General features: G+C 31.3%; 1 long non-coding RNA gene across 2 annotated transcripts; it reads right to left on the bottom strand.

Moving 5' to 3' along the window:
• Positions 1 to 160: 160 nt before the first annotated feature.
• LOC127708108 (uncharacterized) lies at positions 161 to 22,031 on the bottom strand. Of its 2 annotated transcripts, XR_007985152.1 has the most exons (5): positions 21,707 to 22,031; positions 18,858 to 18,962; positions 14,106 to 14,210; positions 5,463 to 5,567; positions 161 to 531 (listed from the first exon to the last, which is right to left on the bottom strand). It is a non-coding gene; the product is annotated as an uncharacterized LOC127708108 (long non-coding RNA). The 2 variants fall into 2 exon arrangements; XR_007985153.1 differs by lacking the exons at positions 18,858 to 18,962; positions 21,707 to 22,031 and adding an exon at positions 16,482 to 16,575.
• Positions 22,032 to 22,348: the final 317 nt, after the last annotated feature.

Raw genomic sequence — 22,348 nt, forward strand, 5'->3', positions numbered from 1 at the left:
GGAAACAAGCTATTTTTTCACTTCCTTTCTGAAACAAATTATTTTTTTTTTGAAGAAATTCAAAATCAAACTTTTTTTTTCAGAAAAAACAAAAAACTCACCCCCACCTTTTCGATTAAAAGATGAATGGTCAGTGCCTGAATTCTAATCACAATCTTTATTATAAATGAGAGGACCAAGAGGCTATACCAGGCATACGTCCCGGGCATACGACAAAAACGAAACATGTTCCAATATCTTTTCATCAAGTTTTATCAAGAATTTTAATTCATACGTGAATAAAATAAAATCATACTTCAAAAATAATATTTTCCCTATTCTACTTTTGCCTATTTCATGTTAAGATCAAATTACAATCTTTATGCCTCATGGGCCACGAGGCAAACCGGGCATACGACCAGAAAGTAACTTGCGCCAATTTTCAGTATTTTTTGCATCATGTTTTATCACTCATATTTAACTAATTTAAGATCATGTGTGATGAAATATACTCATACTTCACAATACTTGTCTGCCCTGTTCCACACATGCCTGTAAAAAGCAAATTATGGCCTTGGGTAAATTGTTTAATATTTCATAGCGGTATAAAATGTTACTTTTATTATTCTTTCCTTTGTTTATTTATTTTGTATTAACATTGTATCTTAGGTCAAATTTATTTGTTCAGTGTATGTTCACTGGTGTTTATATGTCCTTTGATTAAGTTAAGCTATTTCAGTTTATATTTTATAGTGTGTCTTTCTATGTTGTGATGTTACACTATTGTTTCAGAAAAAGGGTGAAGGTTTGGTACCATTAAAACCCGCTGCATTTGTTTGCACCTGTCCTAAGTCAGGAATCTGATGTTCATTAGTTGTCGTTTGTTGGTGTGGTTCATAAGTGTTTCTCGTTTTTTATATAGATAAGACCGTTGGTTTTCCCGTTTGAATGGTTTTACACTAGTCATTTTTGTGGCCCTTTACAGCTTGCTGTTCGGTGTGAGCCAAGGCTCCATATTGAAGACCGTACTTTGACCTATAATGGTTTACTTTATAAATTTTGACTTGGATGGAGAGTTGTCTCATTGGCACTCTTACCACATCTTCTTATATCCATTGAATAGCTTTGTCGAACGAAAATTCTCGTATATCGCACATTTTGACAGGTGCTTGTCGTGATTGACGTATGTTGGAAAGGAACCGGAAGTCGATGGTATGCAAATTTATTCATGATTTATTCAGTGCGGTCTGGCATCTATAGGACTTTCGGGTATGGTCTGATAGAAAATCTGCAGGTCTGTCAGGACGTAAAAAGAAGTTGTAAATGAATAATTAGTGATCGCAAAGTAGGTTTAGTGCTTAATTGAAGTAAAACTATGTTACAGCGTTTATTACGATCAAAAAGGTCCCGACTCAAAAAAGTTGGAAAATGCGTTGCATTAGTCGAGTTTGACATATTTATTGACCTTTATTGATAAGATTTTAACGTCATGTGGTTTTCTATACTCAATATATAATCTATAGGGGCAATCGGGCCCTTATTTGGCCCAAATATTACTGCAAATTTTAAAGTTATAATACATATTCTTAAAGTTGTCCAAACTAGACTAAGGGACAAGGTATTCAGAAAATAAAAACAAACGAGTTACCATGGCAACAAACCATGACAAAATTTGCATATTTTATAAAAGTTCTTGATTTTCCTTGTTTTTCATAAAATTTTAAGTAAATTGGGTCGATGCCACTGCTGGTGGACGTTTCGTCCCCGAGGGTATCACCAGCCCAGTAGTCAGCACTTCGGTGTTGACACGAATATCAATTATGTGGTCATTTTATAAATTTCCTGTTTACAAAAGTATGAAATTTTCGAAATACTAAAGATTTTCTTATCCCAGGCAGAGATTACCTTAGCCATATTTGGCACAACTTTTAGAAATTTTGGGTCCTCAATGCTCCTCAGCTTTGTACTTGTTTGGCCTAATAACTATTTTGATCTGAGCGCTACTGATGAGTCTTATGTAGATGAAACGCGCGTCTGGCGTATTAAATTATAATCCTGGTACCTTTGATAACTAATTAGATTGGAAAATATGTGCACACCCAAGAAACAACTTTATATTTGGAGAGATTACGTCAATAGTTATAACAAAGCTTCTCTTAAATTATTTTGATGTTTCTTGGCTGCGCACGATGTTTTCACAATGAAAATAACGACGGAAAACTGCATAAATTCTGTATTTTTCATTGTTTTTTGTGAATACGATACATATTATGATGTAATTGTGACGTCATCAGATAAAAATCTTAATGTTATTCATTTATATGTCATGACCCTATGCATTTCCAAACATTTTGTGCCAATTTGAAATAGTTGTCAAACATTTTATTTTCTTGGGCCAAAACCGGGCCTTAATGCCCTACTCCTTTATTTGATCAAAACATCGTTGTGAATGTTTTCTATCTTCTATGTTATTTTTATCTGAATTTGGTGGTGATGTTTAAACGGTTTCAAAACTGCCAATATCTGAAATACAAAGTTATAATGTAGCTCATTTTGGTTTAACACGGAATAGAAATAGTTAGGTGATCGATAGTGGGCCTTTCATGAAGGTCAAATAAAAACGGAAATATCATTATAAAATTGAATGACCTTTAGGTTTGTTTTGCAACATGTAAATAAGATATTTGGGACATTAAACTTAACAATTATTTTGCTTATGAAATTCACCTGTTTAAGGTTCATCAAAAGGAATTGAAAAATATGGCCGTGTTTACACCACAAAATCTACTATGAGTACAGACAAACTGATGCATCTAGGAAAGTTTAAAGGCATGGTTGGACCAAGATAAATGAAAGTAATATATAGTTGATGTTTCAGAAAATTAAATAAAGGCAACAGTAGTATACCGCTGTTCAATAGTCACCCGGATTTGTAAAAACAAATCCGGGTAGCAAACTATAACCGAGGGAAACACATCAACTATAAGAGGAAAACAACGGAACAACAGAAACACTGTACTACAACAAAAGCAAACGCCAACATACATAGAAACGGACTGTAGATAACAGCTGCCATATTCCTGACTTGGTACAGGACATTTGTTGTGTTGAACCTGGTTATATGGCAATGTTAAAAATACCGCTGAAATGACAACACTACGTGACAGGAATACAGTATAAACAAACGCAAGAACACTCAGCACAGAGAAATACATAAATAAATAATATAATATAGCACATTACAACATGTAAACCGCAGAATAACAACGGACACCTCCCATGAATTTACGACATATAAACTGCGCGTCACACGAATGGATCAACGTCGCAAAAAGTGACGTATTTTTGTGTGACGTTTATATAATCACAGGTAAATTTTTAGTTTATAAAAATGAAATAGATTTGTTTTATTTATAGACACGTAAAAGAATATTCAATCGGGATTGAGTTTGTAATGGTGTTATTTTATGTATTCTCTAACCAAGACAAGAATATTAAAATGATATTGTGTTTGTAATGGTGTTATTTGTAATTTTAACCATGTCGGTTTTTCTTCTAAATCAAAACTGAGTATAAACAAACAAAAAAAAAAAACCCAAAAACTTACCTGAATTATGATTTGGATTTTTTTCCAGTCTGCAGAAGATAGCAAAATAAACTAATACACGTGTTTCATTTGATACGATCCACTCAGTTTCACAGTTTAAATTACCTATTTTTGCTCGCAACATTTATTATATGAGGGGAGCCTCTCGAACCTCTTTCCAAACTCAATTTATTTTGGCACCTTCTGCGGGAATGAAAAAAAAATTAATAGCAGACCCAGTTAACTTTTTATTATTCTGAAACTTAAATTTTATATATCTAGCTCCAGCCATGCTCTAAAACTTAGGCAGTTGCACAGGTTTGTCTGTACTCGAGAGTGAAATTTGTGGTGAAAAAAGGCCATATTTGATAAAAGGTTATGATGAACCTTAAGCAGATCACTTTTTGTTGACCAGCACTGGTTTTCAAACTTTTTAGTGAAAACAGGTCGCAGTTTGTAACATCATCATGCATGTATTCCCGACACATGTCACAGTGTTATGTATATCACGGTCTTTTATCATGCAGTATTTATGATAAAACAAAATAAAGTCGTCACTTGCCTTCAATTTTATACTAAAACGAGTAGAATTTGCATGATTTTGGAGGGCGAAGTATTTACGATGATGGCATTCCTTCTAATAACATCGTACCGCAAGGTTAACTGGGGAATAGAAATATGGTCACTTAAGTTGTCTTCCGACTGGCAATAAAACCCTTGGCAAAGTTTAGCGTCCGTTTTGCTGTGCGTACGCATCCATGTCCGGTCGGAATTTGGACGTTAGATCGTAAGACATATCTCAACCCTTTCATCTCAACTCTGTGTTGGGTGATTTGTGCAAGGTAATATGAATTTCTGTCCCTTCATATTTATTCCCATTTTCCTGTGCTATTCCAAATTTTCCCGAACTTCATATCGGTCGTCCTTTATCACTGGACCCACCTTTTGCATACATTTTAGTGTCTGAGTTCTGAACATGCATGAAATGCTTGCCAACATTCAATCCATCTGTAGTATAGTGCTGTGCCAGTCACATATGTTCCATTTTCAAGTAAATAGTGACATAATGTAGAACTACAGAAGAAGTTGTTCAGGGCAACGTTATAATTTCTGTTGAAGTGAGTCTAACAAGTTCAGCTATAGTCTCGTAACCTAATCATTTGGACCCAGCTGGGGGTGGTGTTTAACATTTTTTTTGTTAAGAAAAAAATTCTTTTTATTTATTATGTTTTTCTTGTTTGATAAATGATAAAAGCTTGAAATATCGTGCCGTTTAAAGTTGAAAAGTCGGACTAAAGATAGATTTTAAGGACTTTCTTTAAACAGTAAAACTATAACGTTTTCATTGTGTTATTGTTTTATTTGCGCTGGATTGGATGCACTACCTGTTACACATTCATGTATATAAACTCATCTGGTGAATATTACAAGTATCAGACTCGGCTAGGAGGAATATTTTTGGACCCCAGTAATGCCTCTTCTTGGCTGGGATATATTGGACAAGACTGTCTCTTCCTTTGAAACCATAAATTCTTTCATCAACTGTTACATCCCGTCCGAGTCCGTAATGTTGAATGAAAGTATGATTAATAAGGTACACAACTGTCCCTTTCCCAAAGGGTGACTGGAGAATAGAAATATGGTCACTTTGGTGCTCTTCCGACCCGCAGTAAAACCATTGCAAGAGTGGGGCGTCCGTTAGGCTGTGCGGGACGTATATGTTCGCAGCCACATCCGGTCAGAATGGGAACGTTAAGTTCGAAGCAGATTGCCATGGGGATCTCTAGGTGACCTGTTACATGGCAAAATTGCTGTCTTAATCGAATTACTATCATTTTCCTGTGGCAGTCCAAATTTCCCGACCTATATCACAGACCGCCCTTATTACAGGACGTACCTATTGTATTCAGTGTTGATTTGTTCTCGTCTTGAGCATGCATGAACATTTCCAGTGTATTCAGTTATCTGCTCTCTTCTGTCATGCCGATCTAGCTGGATTTTTCTGTAAATATAAAAAGAAATAAAATCTTGATGCAAATCTTTATAGTATGTAAACGGTTAAATACAGATTTGAATGAAATTTAATAAAACTTGCACGGTAATTCGTATTACTTGTACGTGTATTTAATAATTGGTGCAGATTAATCATTTTAGATGTAGAATTATCTCCCTTCATTAACGGTTTTATGGAAAACATTTATACATTCTTTTCTTTTTTTATTGTCGGTCTTTAATAGTTGTCTTTTATACTATTTATCAAAATGAATATCTCGTTTGTCTGTTTTATTTTTCTTCATAATACTGTCTAAATTACTATAAGCCTATGGGGGAGCAACTTTCGCGGCCTTGTATTTGCAGTTAATTAACGTCTGTGTGCCGAAAATATTTTATTTGTAAATATGTAGAGACGAAAGCTTGAACTTGACATTAAGAATTAAATGCTAGTAAACCAACAAAAAACTATCAGAGGGATATGCTTTTTTAGTTATTATTTTGGAGAAAACTCTGGGAAAGATTATTCAAATCTTTAAAATTCAATTCGACGCGTATATATTATCTATATCTGAATGCAACTTCTTCGTGGAAGCTAAATTTAAATATTTGACAAAAAAAATATATTTTTTCTCATGATATAAAATGAAATGCTTTTGTCACTATTGAACATTTCATGAGGCTCCAAAAGTCCATTGTTAAGACAGAAGTATAAAATAAGGGTCGACATACAGGTGAAATAGTTTCATTTCATTAGGCAGTGGTGTTGCTTTATATATTGTTTCATCTGTATTTTCTCAATTTTTCAGTTTCTGTTATTGCTGGATACTCATGTGATTGCGGAAGGAAATAAGGTGTCACTTATAAAATGCTGATGTCGAATCTATGCACATATGATATAAAAATGTGACTGGAGAGACTGAAACATCCTCATCCGATTTTGAAGTAATAGTACCTGACTTTGGCATCAAACCGGAAGTGACGTCATAGATAAAAAAACAAGGTATTCTGGAGAAAAAATGGCGCCTCGCCTTTTATCTATGACGTCACTTCCGCTTTGATGCCAAAAAATGATTGTTAAAGAAGATTGATTGATTGATTGATTGTTGGTTGCTTAACGTCCAGTGGCAAATATTTCATGCATATTCAGGACGAGAACAAGTTCACAATAAATACAATAGGTAGGTTCTGTAATAGATTAAGGGATTAAGGTCGGAGAAATTTAGACTGCCACGGGAAATGAGGGTATATTGGATAGGGACAGAAATTTAGCCTTGCGACAGGTCACCTACGGACCCCTCAAAGAGTTGTTGCAAGGGTTCTTAACGTGCAAAGAGCGTGGCATTCTCTTTACACGAGACATCGGATTTAACGTCCCCATTCTGACCGGACGTGGCTGCAAATTTGTACATCCCGCACAGCCAAACGGACGCCCCACTTTAGCGAGGGTTTTACCGCCGGTCGGAGGAAGACCAATGGTGACCATACTTCTATTCCCCAGTCACCCTTGGGGATTTGTTAAAGAAGAAGAAGTACCAGTACTTGATCAAGCCTTAATCCCCTATATCTTGGATAATGAACTTGAAGAAGTAATAATCATGAATGATGATGTAACAGAGGAAGTAGTAAAACCTGAATGACAAAGAAGAAAATGAAGATGATGACATGCTACATAATTTGTTTACAAATTATAGTGACAAGGATGAAGTAAAAGAAACTCCTAAGAATGTAATTTTTTTTTATTTAAAGATTATTATTTTTATTTTAGAGATTATAAAAAAACTCTTTATTTTAATATAAATTAAATGCATTCATATTTTTTTTAGAATAATACCCAAGATAATTTGACAATGCCAGAAATTGGTAAAGGAAAAGTTGCAGGGAAAGGTAAGGGCAAGGCCCTTAAAAGAAAAAGGAAAGAGCAGAAGGAAATGGAAGAGATAGATGAGGATGATGTAAGTAAAAAAATATTTTTTTAAAATTTTTTTTAAATTTTTTTTTTAAAAATAACGTTATTAATAAAAAACGGAAATAATTTGAAACGCTAATAATTTAAAAAAATCATTTTTTTTATAGATTGTTCCTTCAACTAGTCATAGAAATTTAGTAGTAGGTGATGAAGATAGTGATGATGATTTAGATGAATTAAGTGTAAGTATTATATATTACTAATTTTTTTATTTTTTTATTTTACAGTACATATTTGAAAAAAAAGATGAAAGATTATTTGCAAAAGGAACTATAATTGATACTACCTATAATTTAAAATTTGGAGATTCCTGGAATGATAACACAATTTTAAAAGCAAATGAAAAAACAAAAAATGTATTTGATAAAATAATAGATAAAATAAAAAAAAAATATGTAAAAAATGATTTAATTAAAATTATTATTAGACATCCTGATTTAAATGATGATATTATTATTGTACCACAACCTCTTTATTTAATTTCTTCTGATTATATTTTTAAAGAAATAGAAAGAGTTTTAAATTTATATCAAGAAATGGAAATAAACAAAAATATGAATGTAACAATAGGTGTAATAGATATACGGAAGTTGCTTTACTTTCAATACATATTTCTAAAACTACCAGAGTTACTGATTTAATTATAAGCTGTGACTTTATTGATAGTCTTTCTCTTTTAAACGAAAAAAAATATCATTGTTTATATACAGGACCTTTTAACGGTAGTTTATTAAGTATATATCCTGTAATATATTACCCCGTAAGTTATAAAGGTTTACAAACATTACATTTTTGGACTGAAGGAATTGATAAAACAGATAAAACTTTACAAATTAATTTAGTTTTACATTTACGTAAAAAATGAGTGCTTTTACTAAAATAGGTAAAGTAATAACAAGTACAAATTGGAATAATTTAATAGATAAAGGTAAAAAAATTGGGGATTTTATTAAAAAAGGTATGGAATATAAAACTAAAGCTGAAGAAATAATACAAAAAGTTAAAGAAGTAAAAAAAAAAGGGGTTCCTGTATTTGATACAATGTGTGAATCTCGTATAGAAAAAGCTTTAAAGGATCAACGGTTAAAATTAGAAGAAAAAACAATTGATAAACGTCCAATAAAACAAACTTTTAAGATATATATTACCTCCTCGTAAATTATTTATACCTGTATTACCTCAATAATATGATGATGATAAATTAAAATTTCCTTTATGTAATTATTGTGCTTAGAATGAAATAACTTAAGAAGAGTGTAAATGTTATATACTTTGTTACTAAACGTTGTTTTGTAATGTCAAACATATTTTAAAAATAACCTACTATATATACTAAATATTCTTTAGTTGTTGAGGCTGATAATTTTATTTCTAAAGATACTTTTTCTGGTTTTTTTAAATGAATATAATCTTCTGTTAAATGAGGTTTTAAAATAAAAGAATATAAAGGAGCTTCAGTAGCACTTATTGTTTGTTTTATATTAACTAATTTTACTTTATTTTTATTTATATCATATTCTTTCTTCATAATATTAGATAATATAAATAAATTTTCTCTATAATTACCATCATATTTTTTTGTATCTCCATCTTTTAAAAGTCCATTTACATATAAATTTATTTCACTTATATTCATACTTTGATAAGCAAAAGGATTTTTTGAAGCATCATTAGCTAAATCTTCTGTTTTAACACTGTTTTGACGTCACTTCCGGTTTGATGCCAAAAAATGATTGTTAAAGAAGAAGAAGTACCAGTACTTGATCAAGCCTTAATCCCCTATATCTTGGAGATAATGAACTTGAAGAAGTAATAATCATGAATGATGATGTAACAGAGGAAGTAGTAAAACCTGAAGGAGAAGAAGAAAATGAAGATGATGACATGCTACATAATTTGTTTACAAAGTATAGTGACGAGGATGAAGTAAAAGAAACTCCTAAGAATGTAAGTATTTTTTTATTTAAAGATTATTATTTTTATTTTAGAGATTATAAACAAACTCTTTATTTTAATATAAATTAAATGCATTCATATTTTTTTTAGAATAATACCCAAGATAATTTGACAATGCCAGAAATTGGTAAAGGAAAAGTTGCAGGGAAAGGTAAGGGCAAGGCCCTTAAAAGAAAAAGGAAAGAGCAGAAGGAAATGGAAGAGATAGATGAGGATGATGTAAGTAAAAAAATATTTTTTTTAAATTTTTTAATAATTTTTTTTTAAAAAATAACGTTATTAATAAAAAACGTTAATAATTTGAAACGCTAATAATTTAAAAAAATTATTTTTTTATAGATTGTTCCTTCAACTAGTCATAGAAATTTAGTAGTAGGTGATGAAGATAGTGATGATGATTTAGATGAATTAAGTGTAAGTATTATATATTACTAATTTTTTTATTTTTTTATTTTACAGTACATATTTGAAAAAAAAGATGAAAGATTATTTGCAAAAGGAACTATAATTGATACTACCTATAATTTAAAATTTGGAGATTCCTGGAATGATAACACAATTTTAAAAGCAAATAAAAAAATAAAAAATGTATTTGATAAAATAATAGATAAAATAAAAAAAAAAATATGTAAAAAATGATTTAATTAAAATTATTATTAGACATCCTGATTTAAATGATGATATTATTATTGTACCACAACCTCTTTATTTAATTTCTTCTGATTATATTTTTAAAGAAATAGAAAGAGTTTTAAATTCATATCAAGAAATGGAAATAAACAAAAATATGAATGTAACAATAGGTGTAATAGATATACGGAAGTTGCTTTACTTTCAATACATATTTCTAAAACTACCAGAGTTACTGATTTAATTATAAGCTGTGACTTTATTGATAGTCTTTCTCTTTTAAACGAAAAAAAATATCATTGTTTATATACAGGACCTTTTAACGGTAGTTTATTAAGTATATATCCTGTAATATATTACCCCGTAAGTTATACAGGTTTACAAACATTACATTTTTGGACTGAAGGAATTGATAAAACAGATAAAACTTTACAAATTAATTTAGTTTTACATTTACGTAAAAAATGAGTGCTTTTACTAAAATAGGTAAAGTAATAACAAGTACAAATTGGAATAATTTAATAGATAAAGGTAAAAAAATTGGGGATTTTATTAAAAAAGGTATGGAATATAAAACTAAAGCTGAAGAAATAATACAAAAAGTTAAAGAAGTAAAAAAAAAAAGGGGTTCCTGTATTTGATACAATGTGTGAATCTCGTATAGAAAAAGCTTTAAAGGATCAACGGTTAAAATTAGAAGAAAAAACAATTGATAAACGTCCAATAAAACAAAGATATATATTACCTCCTCGTAAATTATTTATACCTGTATTACCTCAATAATATGATGATGATAAATTAAAATTTCCTTTATGTAATTATTGTGCTAAAAATGAAATAACTGAAGAAGAGTGTAAATGTTATATACTTTGTTACTAAACGTTGTTTTGTAATGTCAAACATATTTTGAAAATAACCTACTATATATACTAAATATTCTTTAGTTGTTGAGGCTGATAATTTTATTTCTAAAGATACTTTTTCTGGTTTTTTTAAATGAATATAATCTTCTGTTAAATGAGGTTTTAAAATAAAAGAATATAAAGGAGCTTCAGTAGCACTTATTGTTTGTTTTATATTAACTAATTTTACTTTATTTTTATTTATATCATATTCTTTCTTCATAATATTAGATAATATAAATAAATTTTCTCTATAATTACCATCATATTTTTTTGTATCTCCATCTTTTAAAAGTCCATTTACATATAAATTTATTTCACTTATATTCATACTTTGATAAGCAAAAGGATTTTTTGAAGCATCATTAGCTAAATCTTCTGTTTTAACACAAAATATAAATAAATATTTAGGACAATAATCAAAAACATTAAACATATTAATTAAGCTTGTACCTACTGGTACTGATTGGGTTTTTGTATAACAATCATTGGAACAATATAAAGCTGGTTGTTTTATCATTTCTGTTTCTAAAGCTACGGTTACAGGTTCTTGTATTTTAATCATTGCAGCATGAAATTCTAATAGTTCTAATTCAATTAAAGGTAAAACAGTTCCTGCTTCTTCAAATAATAAAAATTTTGAATTGTTTAAATGTAAGCGTATTTCAATATTTATATTAGAAGGTAAATATTTTTTTATAAAGAAAAATGGAGAATATAATTTTCCATAAAAATGACTTGGAGTAGTTTGTTATAATTTTTGAACTTGATTATTAGTACCCCAAGCAGAATTATTATATCCATAAAAACCTGTACTTTCATCTGTATTTTTACCTCCTGTAATTATTTTATGAATATAACTTTCAACTTTCTATATGAAAATAAGGACTAGTAGTAGATATTAAAGTTCCATTAATATAAATTTCACACTGTTTAAAAAATGTATTTAAAGGAAAATCAATTACAGATGTTTTGTCAATTAATTTTGGAGGAATTCCTGCTGTAGTTTTTGTATTAAAAGCTAAATGAAAGTAGGATTTGTAAGGACAAAATAATAAATTTCCAGTATTAAAATTAAAAGTTATATCTGAATTAAAGCTAATATTTGTATTAGGTTTAATCGTTTGATTAAATTCTTCTTCAATAGCTAATTGATTATCATTACATTTAAATAATTGTAATTCATCAGGAACTTTTGTTGAAATAAAATTTTCATTTAAAAAAGTTGCCATGTTTTCTTTTTTCTTTTTTTAATAGTTTGATTAAATATTTTTAATTTTGTTATTTATATACCTTTAATTAAGTAAGGTATCTTTTAATTATTATATGTCTCGATAAAATATTTATAATAAAAATGTTATTAGCTCAGGTAAGTAAATAAAAATTCAAAAAAATGTAAAAATTTTAAAAATTTTTTGATTAAAAATTTTTAATGCAACTAATGTTATTATTAACATTACGGGTCACAAGTCCCTAATGCATCTATAAATAAATATATCTATAAAAATAGACCTATAAATAAATAGTTGACCCCCCTTTTTTACCCACCCCCTTTTTTTTTACCCACCCCCCTTATTTACCCCCCAAGTAATAGTACCTGAGCTTTGGCATCAAACCGGAAGTGACGTCATAGATAAAAAACAAGGTATTCAGGAAAAAAAAATGGTGCTCGCCATTTTTTTCCTGAATACCTTGTTTTTTTATCTATGACGTCACTTCCGGTTTGATGCCAAAGTCAGGTACTATTACTTATTTTGTTCCTAAGCTTCGTTTGAATGTACTTTTCATGGAGGTGTAGTTTTTTGAAAATTTTGGAATTGTGTCATGCTCACCTTTTGAATAGTTAACCTTATTGGACTGATTTGCTTTGTCTTCTTTACAATAATTGAAAAACTAAATAACTTTTTCTTTGCACGAGATATTTAAATAAATTGTCTAAATTTATATTATCCAAACACCTATTGTGAATTCAAATGTTCACTCTATTCTTAAAGTTATTTCTATCTGAAGTTGGTTGTGTTGTTTCAAAAATACCAATATCTCTGTATTGAAATGATTTCTTGAAGCTATTTTTTTTATGTTTTATTCTGAAAACAAAATAAGTCAGTCGACCATATCCAAGTTGAAAGCCCTTTACCTTTTATCTGATTATTAATTTGGTTTTATAGAAATCCTTTGTTTTTCAGATGGAATCAGTTATGTGTTATCAACAGATCATTTATCCTCGCAGAAAGCATGGAAAGGTTGTTCAACTATTACGGAGTTGTTAGAGGGATGTTTTCAACATTTTTCTGAACTTGAGCACTTCAGTATTAGAAATAAAAACAAAAATTAGAAACAATAAAAATTTTATCTGAATGTGACGAAGAGGACCCCAGAAGTTTGTATTCTTTTGGCAAATATCTTTCAGCATTATGATGTACATGTTATATATTCCCTCCTCATCTGATGTGTTTACTTTTCCTTGAGGCTGATATTGTTTCTACTCCATGTTCATAATCAGTCCTATTTCTAACACAATATAGTATTGTTTCATTATTTTTCATGAACAGACAGGAGAGAATGAAATGATACATCAACTAAAAAGAGATCATTCTCTTATACATTAACAAAATATGACAAAGGTGGAGCATCTTTAATTCTCTATTAGCAGCATTTCAATAACTTTATTAGAGATATTCAGCTTAGACTAAAAATCATCCGAGTTCATAATGTCATACAGGCATTGAGTATGCAAAGTATTATAATCATCAGTTGACTGGTTTCTCTGAAACATCTAATTCTCCATATTAGCTCAAAATTGCATGACCCCAAGGGTGACTGGGGAATAGAAATAGTCATGTTGGTGCTCTTCCGACCCGCAGTAAAACCATTGCAAGAGTGGGGCGTCCGTTAGGCTGTGCGGGACGTATATGTTCGCAGCCACATCCGGTCAGAATGGGAACGTCAAATTCGAAGCAGATTGCCATGGGGATCTGTAGGTGACCTGTTACATGTTAAAATCGCTGTCTTAATCGAATTACTATCATATTCCAGTGGCAGTCCAAATTTCCCGACCTATATCCCAGACCGCCCTTGTTACAGGACGTACCTATTGTATTCAGTGTTGATTTGTTCTCGTCTTGAGCATGCATGAACATTTCCAGTGTTTTCAGTTATCTGCTCTCTTCTGTCATGCCGATCTAGCTGGATTTTTCTGTAAATATAAAAAGAAATAAAATCTTGATGCAAATCTTTATAGTATGTAAATGGTTAAATACAGATTTGAATGAAATTTAGTAAAACTTGCGCGGTAATTCGTATTACTTGTACGTGTATTTAATAGTTGGTGCAGATTAATCATTTTAGATGTAGAATTATCTCCCTTCATTAACTGTTTTATGGAAAACATTTATACATTCTTTTCTTTTTTGATTGTCGGTCTTTAATAGTTGTCATTTATACTATTTATCAAAATGAATATCTCGTTTGTCTGTTTTATTTTTCTTCAAAATACTGTCTTTATTACTATAAGCCTATGGGGGAGCAACTTTCGCGGCCTTGAACTTGCAGTTAATTAACGTCTGTGTGCCGAAAATATCTTATTTGTAAATATGTAGAGACGAAAGGTTGAACCTGAAATTAAGAATTAAATGCTAGTAAACCAACAAAAAACTATCAAAGGGATATGCTTTTTTAGTTATTATTTTGGAGAAAACTCGGGGAAAGATTATTCAAATCTTTAAAATTCAATTCGACGCGTATATATTATCTATATCTGAATGCAACTTCTTCGTGGAAGCTAAATTTTGAATATTTGACAAAAAAGAATATATTTTTTCTCATGGCATAAAATGAAATGCTTTTGTCACTATTGAACATTTCATGAGGCTCCAAAAGTCCATTGTTAAGACAGAAGTATAAAATAAGGTTCGACATACAGGTGAAATAGTTTCATTTCATTAGGCAGTGGTGTTGCTTTATATATTGTTTCAACTGTATATTCTCAATTTTTCAGTTTCTGTTATTGCTGGATACCCATGTAATTGTGGAAGGAAATAAGGTGTCACTTATAAAATGCTGATGTCGAATCTATGCACATATGATATAAAAATGTGACTGGAGTGACTGAAACATCCTCATCCGATTTTGTTCCTAAGCTTCGTTTGAATGTACAAACTTTTCATGGAGGTGTAGTTGTTTGAAAATTTTGGAATTGTGTCATGCTCACCTTTTGAATAGTTAACCTTATTGGACTGATTTGCTTTGTCTTCTTCACAATAATTGAAAAACTAAATAACTTTTTCTTTGCACGAGATATTTCAATAAATTGTCTAAATTTATATTATCCAAACACCTATTGTGAATTCAAATGTTCACTCTATACTTAAAGTTATTTCTATCTGAAGTTGGTTGTGTTGTTTCAAAAATACCAATATCTCTGTATTGAAATGATTTCTTGAAGCTATTTTTTGATGTTTTATTCTGAAAACAAAATAAGTCGGTCGACCATTTCAAGGTTGAAAGCCCTTTACCTTTTATCTGATTATTAATTTGGTTTTATAGAAATCCTCTGTTTTCCAGATGGAATCAGTTATGTGTTATCAACAGATCATTTATCCTCGCAGAAAGCATGGAAAGGTTGTTCAACTATTACGGAGTTGTAAGAGGGATGTTTTCAACATTTTTCTGAACTTGAGCACTTCAGTATTAGAAATAAAAACAAAAATCAGAAACAATAAAATTTTATCTGAATGTAACGAAGAGGACCCCAGAATTTTGTATTCTTTTGGCAAATATCTTTCAGCATTATGATGTACATGTTATATATTCCCTCCTCATCTGATGTGTTTACTTCTCCTTGAGGCTGATATTGTTTCTACTCCATGTTCATAATCAGTCCTATTTCTAACACAATATAGTATTGTTTCATTATTTTTCATGAACAGACAGGAGAGAATGAAATGATACATCAACTAAAAAGAGATCATTCTCTCATACATTAACAAAATATGACAAAGGTGGAGCATCTTTAATTCTCTATTAGCAGCATTTCAATAACTTTATTAGAGATATTCAGCTTAGACTAAAAATCATCCGAGTTAATAATGTCATACAGGCATTGAGTATGCAAAGTATTATAATCATCAGTTGACTGGTTTCTCTGAAACATCTAATTCTCCATATTAGTTCAAAATTGCATGACCCCAAGGGTGACTGGGGAATAGAAATAGTCATGTTGGTGCTCTTCCGACCCGCAGTAAAACCATTGCAAGAGTGGGGCGTCCGTTAGGCTGTGCGGGACGTATATGTTCGCAGCCACATCCGGTCAGAATGGGAACGTCAAATTCGAAGCAGATTGCCATGGGGATCTGTAGGTGACCTGTTACATGTTAAAATCGCTGTCTTAATCGAATTACTATCATTTTCCAGTGGCAGTCCAAATTTCCCGACCTATATCCCAGACCGCCCTTGTTACAGGACGTACCTATTGTATTCAGTGTTGATTTGTTCTCGTCTTGAGCATGCATGAACATTTCCAGTGTTTTCAGTTATCTGCTCTCTTCTGTCATGCCGATCTAGCTGGAATTTTCTGTAAATATAAAAAGAAATAAAATCTTGATGCAAATCTTTATAGTATGTAAATGGTTAAATACAGATTTGAATGAAATTTAGTAAAACTTGCGCGGTAATTCGTATTACTTGTACGTGTATTTAATAATTGGTGCAGATTAATCATTTTAGATGTAGAATTATCTCCCTTCATTAACTGTTTTATGGAAAACATTTATACATTCTTTTCTTTTTTGATTGTCGGTCTTTAATAGTTGTCATTTATACTATTTATCAAAATGAATATCTCGTTTGTCTGTTTTATTTTTCTTCAAAATACTGTCTTTATTACTATAAGCCTATGGGGGAGCAACTTTCGCGGCCTTGAACTTGCAGTTAATTAACGTCTGTGTGCCGAAAATATCTTATTTGTAAATATGTAGAGACGAAAGGTTGAACCTGAAATTAAGAATTAAATGCTAGTAAACCAACAAAAAACTATCAAAGGGATATGCTTTTTTAGTTATTATTTTGGAGAAAACTCGGGGAAAGATTATTCAAATCTTTAAAATTCAATTCGACGCGTATATATTATCTATATCTGAATGCAACTTCTTCGTGGAAGCTAAATTTTGAATATTTGACAAAAAAGAATATATTTTTTCTCATGGCATAAAATGAAATGCTTTTGTCACTATTGAACATTTCATGAGGCTCCAAAAGTCCATTGTTAAGACAGAAGTATAAAATAAGGTTCGACATACAGGTGAAATAGTTTCATTTCATTAGGCAGTGGTGTTGCTTTATATATTGTTTCAACTGTATATTCTCAATTTTTCAGTTTCTGTTATTGCTGGATACCCATGTAATTGTGGAAGGAAATAAGGTGTCACTTATAAAATGCTGATGTCGAATCTATGCACATATGATATAAAAATGTGACTGGAGTGACTGAAACATCCTCATCCGATTTTGTTCCTAAGCTTCGTTTGAATGTACAAACTTTTCATGGAGGTGTAGTTGTTTGAAAATTTTGGAATTGTGTCATGCTCACCTTTTGAATAGTTAACCTTATTGGACTGATTTGCTTTGTCTTCTTCACAATAATTGAAAAACTAAATAACTTTTTCTTTGCACGAGATATTTCAATAAATTGTCTAAATTTATATTATCCAAACACCTATTGTGAATTCAAATGTTCACTCTATACTTAAAGTTATTTCTATCTGAAGTTGGTTGTGTTGTTTCAAAAATACCAATATCTCTGTATTGAAATGATTTCTTGAAGCTATTTTTTGATGTTTTATTCTGAAAACAAAATAAGTCGGTCGACCATTTCAAGGTTGAAAGCCCTTTACCTTTTATCTGATTATTAATTTGGTTTTATAGAAATCCTCTGTTTTCCAGATGGAATCAGTTATGTGTTATCAACAGATCATTTATCCTCGCAGAAAGCATGGAAAGGTTGTTCAACTATTACGGAGTTGTAAGAGGGATGTTTTCAACATTTTTCTGAACTTGAGCACTTCAGTATTAGAAATAAAAACAAAAATCAGAAACAATAAAATTTTATCTGAATGTAACGAAGAGGACCCCAGAATTTTGTATTCTTTTGGCAAATATCTTTCAGCATTATGATGTACATGTTATATATTCCCTCCTCATCTGATGTGTTTACTTCTCCTTGAGGCTGATATTGTTTCTACTCCATGTTCATAATCAGTCCTATTTCTAACACAATATAGTATTGTTTCATTATTTTTCATGAACAGACAGGAGAGAATGAAATGATACATCAACTAAAAAGAGATCATTCTCTCATACATTAACAAAATATGACAAAGGTGGAGCATCTTTAATTCTCTATTAGCAGCATTTCAATAACTTTATTAGAGATATTCAGCTTAGACTAACAATCATCCGAGTTAATAATGTCATACAGGCATTGAGTATGCAAAGTATTATAATCATCAGTTGACTGGTTTCTCTGAAACATCTAATTCTCCATATTAGTTCAAAATTGCATGACCCCAAGGGTGACTGGGGAATAGAAATAGTCATGTTGGTGCTCTTCCGACCCGCAGTAAAACCATTGCAAGAGTGGGGCGTCCGTTAGGCTGTGCGGGACGTATATGTTCGCAGCCACATCCGGTCAGAATGGGAACGTCAAATTCGAAGCAGATTGCCATGGGGATCTGTAGGTGACCTGTTACATGTTAAAATCGCTGTCTTAATCGAATTACTATCATTTTCCAGTGGCAGTCCAAATTTCCCGACCTATATCCCAGACCGCCCTTGTTACAGGACGTACCTATTGTATTCAGTGTTGATTTGTTCTCGTCTTGAGCATGCATGAACATTTCCAGTGTTTTCAGTTATCTGCTCTCTTCTGTCATGCCGATCTAGCTGGATTTTTCTGTAAATATAAAAAGAAATAAAATCTTGATGCAAATCTTTATAGTATGTAAATGGTTAAATACAGATTTGAATGAAATTTAGTAAAACTTGCGCGGTATTTCGTATTACTTGTACGTGTATTTAATAGTTGGTGCAGATTAATCATTTTAGATGTAGAATTATCTCCCTTCATTAACTGTTTTATGGAAAACATTGATACATTCTTTTCTTTTTTGATTGTCGGTCTTTAATAGTTGTCTTTTATACTATTTATCAAAATGAATATCTCGTTTGTCTGTTTTATTTTTCTTCAAAATACTGTCTTTATTACTATAAGCCTATGGGGGAGCAACTTTCGCGGCCTTGAACTTGCAGTTAATTAACGTCTGTGTGCCGAAAATATCTTATTTGTAAATATGTAGAGACGAAAGGTTGAACCTGAAATTAAGAATTAAATGCTAGTAAACCAACAAAAAACTATCAAAGGGATATGCTTTTTTAGTTATTATTTTGGAGAAAACTCGGGGAAAGATTATTCAAATCTTTAAAATTCAATTCGACGCGTATATATTATCTATATCTGAATGTAACTTCTTCGTGGAAGCTAAATTTTGAATATTTGACAAAAAAGAATATATTTTTTCTCATGGCATAAAATGAAATGCTTTTGTCACTATTGAACATTTCATGAGGCTCCAAAAGTCCATTGTTAAGACAGAAGTATAAAATAAGGTTCGACATACAGGTGAAATAGTTTCATTTCATTAGGCAGTGGTGTTGCTTTATATATTGTTTCAACTGTATATTCTCAATTTTTCAGTTTCTGTTATTGCTGGATACCCATGTAATTGTGGAAGGAAATAAGGTGTCACTTATAAAATGCTGATGTCGAATCTATGCACATATGATATAAAAATGTGACTGGAGTGACTGAAACATCCTCATCCGATTTTGTTCCTAAGCTTCGTTTGAATGTACAAACTTTTCATGGAGGTGTAGTTTTTTGAAAATTTTGGAATTGTGTCATGCTCACCTTTTGAATAGTTAACCTTATTGGACTGATTTGCTTTGTCTTCTTCACAATAATTGAAAAACTAAATAACTTTTTCTTTGCACGAGATATTTCAATAAATTGTCTAAATTTATATTATCCAAACACCTATTGTGAATTCAAATGTTCACTCTATTCTTAAAGTTATTTCTATCTGAAGTTGGTTGTGTTGTTTCAAAAATACCAATATCTCTGTATTGAAATGATTTCTTGAAGCTATTTTTTGATGTTTTATTCTGAAAACAAAATAAGTCGGTCGACCATTTCAAGGTTGAAAGCCCTTTACCTTTTATCTGATTATTAATTTGGTTTTATAGAAATCCTCTGTTTTCCAGATGGAATCAGTTATGTGTTATCAACAGATCATTTATCCTCGCAGAAAGCATGGAAAGGTTGTTCAACTATTACGGAGTTGTTAGAGGGATGTTTTTAACATTTTTCTGAACTTGAGCACTTCAGTATTAGAAATAAAAACAAAAATCAGAAACAATAAAATTTTATCTGAATGTAACGAAGAGGACCCCAGAATTTTGTATTCTTTTGGCAAATATCTTTCAGCATTATGATGTACATGTTATATATTCCCTCCTCATCTGATGTGTTTACTTCTCCTTGAGGCTGATATTGTTTCTACTCCATGTTCATAATCAGCCTTATTTCTAACACAATATAGTATTGTTTCATTATTTTTCATGAACTAACAGGAGAGAATGAAATGATACATCAACAAAAAAGAGATCATTCTCTTATACATTAACAAAATATGACAAAGGTGGAGCATCTTTAATTCTCTATTAGCAGCATTTCAATAACTTCATTAAAGATATTCAGCTTAGACTAAAAATCATCCGAGTTCATAATGTCATACAGACAGTGAGTATGCAAAGTATTATAATCATCAGTTGACTGGTTTCTCTGAAACATCTAATTCTCCATATTAGCTCAAAATTGCATGACCCCAAGGGTGACTGGGGAATAGAAATATAGTCACCATTGGTCTCCCTCCGACCGGCAGTAAAATCCTCGTTAAAGTGGGGCGTCCGTTTAACTGTGTGGGATGTACAAGTTCACAGCCACGTCCGGTCTGAATGTGGACGTCAAAACCGATGCCTCGTTTAAAGAGAGTGCCACGCTCTTTGCAGGTTTTTTTCTGTCCCTATCCAATATACCCTGAGATTCCCGTGGCAGTCCAAATTTCCCCAATCTTCATCTAAGAACTGGACCTTCCTATTACATTTATTGTTAATTTATTCTCGTCCTGAACATGCATGAAATATTTGCCACTGGACGTTTAGCATCTAATCAACCAATTTATACCCCCTTCCTGGGCCCAACGCGTCACGCGGGGAACAATAGTGTACTTTACGTACGACTTTAACGTAATGCTCTTAATGATTTTATTTTTGATAATAAAGAATAGAAAACATTCAATAACAGGAATTTCATTAGTGACAGGTTTGCACGATTTATGTATTTTTCATATCCGTTTGTGGTATATTTCTTTCCCCAAATTATAATCTTCATTAAAAAAAGCTTATTGCCGAAACTACCATATCAAGTATGGCTGAAACGTCTTGCATCGCATCCTGCTAGTGAAGGAATAGTACATTTATTTGGACTAACCTACATTATATTTATTTCAGAATTGCTTCAAGTATAGCATTGCTCATATTGAACGGTTGCAATACATTGAAAAAAAACTTATTTCATACCTTTATCTAGTTTTTCTCCACGATACCCACTCTTTTCCTTGTTGAACAAATTGTTCTCTCTAGTCTTTCATCAGAGGTACCAATGGAGAGATAACCAAAACGGCTTTTATAGTGTTCCTTTTTGAATAATTCAGGAAGTCCTGTGCAAACATTCCGTTGGCAACACCACAAACACTCTGTGACCCTCTAACAAATTGCAGTTGAAAATTTAATTGAATATCATATATTATGGAGGCTGCCATGTTGGATTTTGTTGGTCACAATATTATATCGGAGACTATCGGTAGTTTTTCTATATCATGGGAAAACCCAAGTTGTTCCGATTCTGCGACAGAAATCTGACACAAGATTTGTTACCGTTGCGTATACCCAGAATACCCAAAATTTAAGTGTCTGGGTAACAGAGAATAATCAATACAGACAGTATACTACTTGCTTCTATAGGCGTTAAAGACCTTTTCATGCTTTCCTCTATGGCTCCTATTCACCTTTCACTTATAAGTCTAACTAGGAAGTTTGATGGAGATTCCTCTAGAACACTTGCTTTTACTGTGAATTTACCTGCAAGGTAAACTATAATCATATTAATTAAAAGCATAAGGACATTTGTGAAGTATAATGACGTTTTGCACGATATTGCGT

This window comes from Mytilus californianus, unplaced genomic scaffold (assembly GCF_021869535.1).
Source record: "Mytilus californianus isolate M0D057914Y unplaced genomic scaffold, xbMytCali1.0.p SCAF_7, whole genome shotgun sequence".
Lineage (NCBI taxonomy): Eukaryota > Metazoa > Mollusca > Bivalvia > Mytilida > Mytilidae > Mytilus > Mytilus californianus.